Source organism: Camelus dromedarius, chromosome 16 (assembly GCF_036321535.1).
Source record: "Camelus dromedarius isolate mCamDro1 chromosome 16, mCamDro1.pat, whole genome shotgun sequence".
NCBI classification, from domain to species: domain Eukaryota; kingdom Metazoa; phylum Chordata; class Mammalia; order Artiodactyla; family Camelidae; genus Camelus; species Camelus dromedarius.
This window is the reverse complement of record NC_087451.1, coordinates 14,513,052-14,520,198: the sequence shown is the minus strand read 5'-3', so window position 1 is coordinate 14,520,198 and position 7,147 is coordinate 14,513,052.

Here is a 7,147-nt window from a genome sequence, read left to right as displayed (position 1 = left end):
AGCCCATGCTGAACGCAAGGATTCGTGGAGGGTTTTATTTACTTTGTCACTCTAAGGGTCTTTTTTAATGTAGGTTTGCCCGTCTATAACATGAGTAGATGGAAAAGGGACTTTTTTTTTCCAGCACAACCTTGCCCTGGCAGGTGAGGGGAGGCATAAACAACTTCTAGGCTCCGCAGTGAGTCAGACACCCGAGTTCTGACTCCACGCCCAGCCCTTTACTCACCAGCCCGAGCTCCTCACCGTTGTAAATCGCTGGCATCAGAAGTGCTGAACGCGAGTAATCATAGGTTTGGGGGAAGGAGCTGGTGAGGGAAGTGAAAACCGCGCTTTGGATTTACATCCCCTACCCCCACCCCCCAACCTGCATCTTCAACCACAAGCTTGGAGGCTTTCTCATGCTCTTTCTGATCTCCAGCCGGAGTCCAAGTCATCCCGTGGGTGCAGGAATATCTAAAAGTTCTGTCTGCTTCCCAGACGAAAATACAGCATCAAAGCCATTTTGGTGATAATTTTAGGTGCGCTAAAAAGGCCTAGAATGAAGAGATTTGTTTATTTTTCCCTTCATAAAGAGAGAATCAAAGCTTTAAAATTAGGCAAAAGAAATCTTTCTGCGAGAGAACGCAGAATCTGTTTCAGGATAACACAACTAAGAGTTCAAATTTTGCCTGGGAAAGGCATCTTCCCAGCACCAAATTGCTACACCATCAATTCGTCTAGTGGCTTATTTTTGACATGCCAGTGCCAAAATAGCAAAATCTCTAATAGAAACAATTGTATGCTGCTTTCATTTCTGTTTCTCCCCCTAGTCTTTCCTTCAGTCAATTCAATGACTCAGCAGCACAGATAGCTACATCTTTCTTCAGATTCCAGCTTGTTTGTCACACAGAAGGCAGGTTTCCAGAACAGCTCTCCTTAGTGACAAGGAGCCAGGCATCTTCACGCATTATGGAACTAAGTTTACCATGAAGGATCAAATCCTCAAGGAAGAGGAGGGAGGAGGGCTAAAATAGAATCTGTGTGGAGTGTGATGTATGTGTAAAGATCTAGAGATTAAGGAAAGTAGACGTGCTAAACTCAGTAAGACCATTTAGTGACTGTACATATATGCCTGTGGGTAGGGAGGGGCTTTACGCCTTTCCAGAATGTTCAAGTGTGGGCTGATACATGCCTCAACAAAAAATGCAGTCTAAAGGTATTATCTTCGAGACCAGTACTGTCCAATTGAACTTTGGGGGCTGGAAATGATCCTTGTGTGCACTAATACAGTAGCCGCAAGCCTCGTGTGGCTTTTGAGCACTTGAAGCATAGTGAGTGTGACTGAGGAACTGAATTTTTAATTTTAATTAATTTTAACCAATTAAATGCAAGTAGCCACAGGCGGCTGGTGGCTGCCTTACTGGACAGCACATTATAAATGGGTTTCTTTATAGGTGTCAATTATTTTAGATGTAGAAACATCTTAGAGACCATCTGCTAAAAATGCATGACTTGTCTATGCCCAGGGAAGGTGTGGGTGCTCCTGACTACATCTAAAAAAGCAGTGCTTTAGAGCAGAGCAGCTTCTGTAGAGAAAAAGAGCTGATCTGATTAGACACAGTAAGTAGAGAGTGGAAACTTCTACTCTGCTTGGCTTCCGATGTCTGCCTTTCCAAAAATATTCTCCGTAATTGCTTGGGGTGATGACTGCAATCAGACCTTTATGGGTCCCTCAAAGAATAGTTGTATCTTCCATTTGTATCATTTCCTCTGGTTAACAAATTGGCAACAGATTTGACACATTAGAATTGGGGGACAGCTGTGATCAGGGCTCCCCAGTCTACAGAAGCTTGATTTTAGGGTGCCATCACGTCGAGAGGCTCTGGAACACTTGGTTGCTGATACCTGTAATTCCAGAGTATATACCATTAATAGATACAAATGCAAATCCCTCTTAAAGAGAAGTAAATCTTTAAGCTTTTATCCTTTCACACATTTAAGAGGGACAGTAGACATCAGGTATCTGGGAGGAAACGCTATAGACGTGGAAAAGGTAAAAGAACAGAGGACAGAAGTCCAAAAACATCTCATCTATTATAGAAACTTGCCTAATGCTTGTGCTGTTTTGAGATGTAAGATAGCACCTTATATGGCTATCATATGGATTAACTAGATACTAATTATAAAATACCTCAAACTTCTATTTGTAGAGTTTAATTCTCATATAATATATCTTTCCGTTAATAAAGAAATGTCACGTTACCAAGAGAGAAAGCATCACTTCAAGCTTCTTGAGCTAGGCATTGTATAAGGGAATATTACCACATGTCCAGGATAACTGGGTCATTTAATATCTATCTGTCTCTGACATTTTCTGGCCTTAATCCAACCCAGGGGTTGTGGCAGTCAGTGGTGCACAGTGATCAGAGTTCCAACATCAACAACCTCCATGAAAAAAGCACCTCTGCTTGTTTTAACACCTGCTGTGTGTCCCTCAGATCTTAGCACCCCTCTGAGAGGCTTTATCTGGTATGAATTTACCGTTTACCATGGAAAATCAAATGCTTGTTCATACCTGGCTGGAGTTAAGCAAAAATATCAAAAGCTCCGTGGGAAGGGAAGAGAAGGGAGATGGCAGGTGTATTGTACACCTTATCCCATGTGTCTTCCTCCAATCCAGTCAGGTAGGTATTATCAACCACAAACAGGGGTTGAAAATTTGCCCAAGGTTGTATTATTATTATGTAGCAGAACAAGGATTCACACTTAGGTCTTTCCAATACACCAGGCAGGCAAATAATAAAGCATATAAACTCTTCATTTAAAAAGGAAAAGAGAAGGGTTTTAAAAAAAATTTTTTAAACAGAATATATTCATGTATTTCTTGAGGAAAAAAAATTGTTTTAAACGAAAACTTTAAAGAAAGGAGAAATGAAGAAGTAAAATATTTCCCCCTAAGAGTTAGTCACCTCTGATATTAACAATACCAAAATGATAAAGACGTAATTTTAAGGACTTCCTAGGTAATTAATGCCACTTTTGCATAATCTCCTACAACATCAAAGAGGGAAAACCTGGTCCTACTGAAAGTAAATGCTCCTATCAGCCCAAGAGCCTGAAGGTCGCCCCTCTAATTATAAATTACTTCTGAGGTCAACAGCCTCTGACTAGCAAACAAAAGAATGGAATGTGAAAGGGGTAGCAGAGGTTCCCAGATTGGTTAGAGGGCAACATCTAATGTACTGTGTTGCTCTTCTGCTCTCTGCTTTGTCAAATAGCAAGTAGCAAATCTGTTACAGGAAGTTGGGAGCCTCAAATAATTCTTCATCCACCCAAGAATGTACACATTGTTGCCAGCATATCAGCTGCAGTGTGTCTCCAGTGTGTCTCCAGAGCCCTGGAGCAATGTCTGGCTATGTCCTGGATGCTAATCAGGGGTATCTCCTTTCATCAGAAGGCCTAAGCTCCCAGCCCCTGTATCTGCCCCATCTTGCCACATCTGCTAGAAATCCAAGGCTTGCCTTTTTCCCTCTCCTAGTTTCCATGGAGATGAAACAGTTTACTTTTTTCCCCCCAACTCTAAGCCGTGGTTATTTTTAACTGTAAAACTCTAAGCCAGGTCACAGCTGGGATCTGGAAGATGCAATGACGTCTATAGCCACCATTCTCTCCCACAGACACCTTTTCTGCAGTTGCTGGGGGCGGAGGCACTCCTGGGAGATTTTGCTTTCAAAAGCGTTTTGCTCTGCATCATGAAGTTAAGCCTATGCTGACTTAGATCTGACAGGTGTCCTGAATCTGAAACTACGCATGCCAGAAACAAGGCAAAGACCTTGTTGGGTAGGGGCAGTCGGGTAAGGTTGGCATTGCTGTCAGCTATCTGTGCCTAGAACTTAGATAAATGCCCTTTGGTAAAAAATACATCAAGGTGTCATCCTCTAGGAAAAAAATATAGGTTCTGGCTTCTGCCCGTAGTAGAGTGGCTTCTGCTGCAATTTGACCTAGGTTTAAAAGAGGTTTCTAACAGGATAGTGTGTGGAAAAGCTGTTCCACCTCTCCAAGCACAGCAAATTCCCATGGGATAAGGGTTGGCACACTGCGGGCCTCTCCTCTACCAAAAGTTATCATTCCACCCATCTCTGAAGCCCCTGGTGATTGGGACCTAGTGTTTTCATGGCACTTCTGAACTTTTCATCCATTTTTCAATAATTTTAGGGGAAATGCTATTAAATTACCCTGAAAATTGTCTTTTTCGTCTTAGGCAGCATCCTAAGACTGGAAACTAATAGAAAAATATCAAACTCCTAGCCCCAACTCAAGAACATTAGTTTACGTTCTTTTTCCAAAATTATTTCTCTTACAGGGTACATTGATTGGGAACATTAAAATTAAGCTCCACAGTGTAGGTTCTATTATATTTCTTAAAAAAATTTTTTTTAGTGTTTTAAAGGAATCCCCTAAATAGTGATAATGGGGGGCAGGGGGGTGAGTAGAGGGGAGAGAATAACTACCACATCAGTAGTTCTCTATTGTTTAATGGGAGAAAAGAGGTTAGGACTTTGCAAACAACTCAGAAACACAGAGTGTCCTTGGCAGACAGCTCTCCAAGGAGAAGAGAGATGCACTGGAAGTGTCATGAGCTGGCACTTAGCTGTCAGTTCATTGAAGAAGGGTGATACAATGACAGCATTTCAGTGCTCTTGCTTTGATTAAGGTGTTGGGGATTTTTTTTTAAGTATAATGGATTTACAATGTTGTATTCATTTCTGATGTATAGAATAGCAATTCAGTTATACATATATTTTTTCATTAAATGTTATTACAAGATAATGAATATAGTTTGCAGTGTTTTACCGTAGGACCTTGTTGTGTATCTATTTTATATATAGTAGTTAGTATCTGCAAATTCTGAACTCCTAATTTATCCTTCCCTTCCCCCTTTCCTCCCTGGTAACCATAAGTTTGTTTTCTATGTCTGTGAGTCTGTCTCTGTTTTGTAAACAAGTTCATTTGTATCATTTTTTTGAGATTCCACTTATAAGTGATATCATATTTGGCTTTCTGACTTACCTTATTTAGTATGATAATCTCTAGGTCCATCCATGTTGCTAAATGGCATTATTTCACTTTTTATGGCTGAGTAGTATTCCATTGTGTGCCCATGCATGCGTGCACACAATTTCTTTATCCAGTCATCTGTCAGTGGACATTTAAGTTGCTTCCATGTTTTAGCTATTGTAAATAGTGCTGCTATGAACACTGGGGTGAATGCTATCTTTTCAAATTAGAGTTCCTTCCAGATATATGCCCAGGAGTGGGATTGCTGGATCATATGGTGCATCTGTATTTAGTTTTTTAAGGAACCTCCATACTGTTTTCTATAGTGGCTGCACCAAACTGTGTTCCCACCAGCAGTGTAGGAAGGTTCTCTTTTCTTCACAACCTCTCTAGCATTTATCGTTCGTGGACTTTTTAATGATGGCCATTCTGACCAGTGTGAGGTGATATCTCATTGGTGTTTTGATTTGCATTTCTCTGATAATTAGTGATACTGAGCATCTTTTCATGTGCCTATCGGCCATTTGTATGTCTTCACTGGAGAAATGTCAATTTAGATCTTCTGCCCATTTTTTGATTGGGTTGGGTTTTTGTTGTTGTTGTTGTTGTTGTTGTTGTTGTTGTTGTTATTGAGTTGTATGAGCTGTTTGTATATTCTGGAAATTAAGCCCTTTTCAATCGCATTGTTTGCAAACATTTTCTCCCAGTCCCTAGGCTGTCTTTTTGTTTTGTTGATGGTTTCCTTTGCTGTGCAAAAGCTTGTAAGTTTTATTAGATTCCACCCCCCCCCCTTTTTTCTTTGCATTTATTTCTATTGCCTTGGGTGACTGCCTTAGGAGAACACTGCTATGATGTATGTCAGAGAATGTTTTGCCTTTGTTCTTTTCTAGGAGATTTATGTCCTGTCTTATGTGTAAGTCTTTAAGCCATTCTGAGTTTATTTTTGTGTACAATGTGAGGGAGTGTTCTAACTTCATTGATTTATATGCTGCTCTCCAGTTTTCCCAACACCACTTACTGAAGAGACTGTCTTTTCTCCATTGTATATTCTTGCCTCCTTTGTCAAAGATTAATTGACTGTAAGTGTGTGGGTTTATTTTGGGGCTCTCTTAATCTGTTCCATTGATCCATATGTCTGTTTTTCTGCCAATACCAAGATGTTTTGATTACTGCAGCTATGTAGTATTGTCTGAAGTCTGGAGGGGGTTATTCCTCCAGCTTCGTTCTTTTTCTTCAGTACTGCTTTGGCAATTCTGGGTCTTTGGTAATTCCATATAAATTTTAGGGATTATTTGTTCTGTTCTGTGAAAAATGTCCTGGGTAATTTGATAGAGATTACATTAAATCTGTAGATTGCCTTGGGTAGTGTGGCCATTTTAACAATATTAATTCTTACAATCCAAGAGCATGGGATATCTAAGAAAGCGTTGGTTTCTTAAAACAACTTCTCCTTTCCACACTTCTTAAGATGCTACTTTTGTTCAGTGTAACTCTGGACTAAGGCAAGATTCTTAGCAAGCCATCTGGAAGCTTTTTTGCCACATAAGACCTCTGGGGAAACCAGAGCAAGCTAAAAAACAGTGTGGCTTGGTTAAGAACATGAAATTAGTTCAACCAAATGTCTAGTTTGTTGTCACAGAAATCCATCCACTGTGCTCCAAAGTAGGAAATAAGTGCATCAGACTTAATTGTCCAACCCTGAAAGATACAAAACAAATCTGAGCTGGCAAAGGTTAACCAGGACTTTCAAAGACACGGGGAGGTGTGGTGATGTTCAGGGCTACATCTAATGAAACAAATTTTTTGTAGTTTTCAGTTTGGGGTTTTAAACTCTTTAATGATCACTTTCTGCATCCTTATCTCAACTTCCTTATTCCTACTCTTAACAGGAAAGGGGGCCCAGTATACAACGCATACCAAGCAAGTAACTCATAGTGACAAAGGAATTTTAACATCAGACGCAAGACACTCATCCTTCCCTCAAATACCTGTCTCTTGACTTGTAAGCCAGGTCGTCAAATCAAAGGGCAGTTCATACTCTTTCATCACAGCAAACCTCAGCTGCAAGAAGCCATGGCAGCAGCAAACAATGAACAGAGAAAGAACTCTC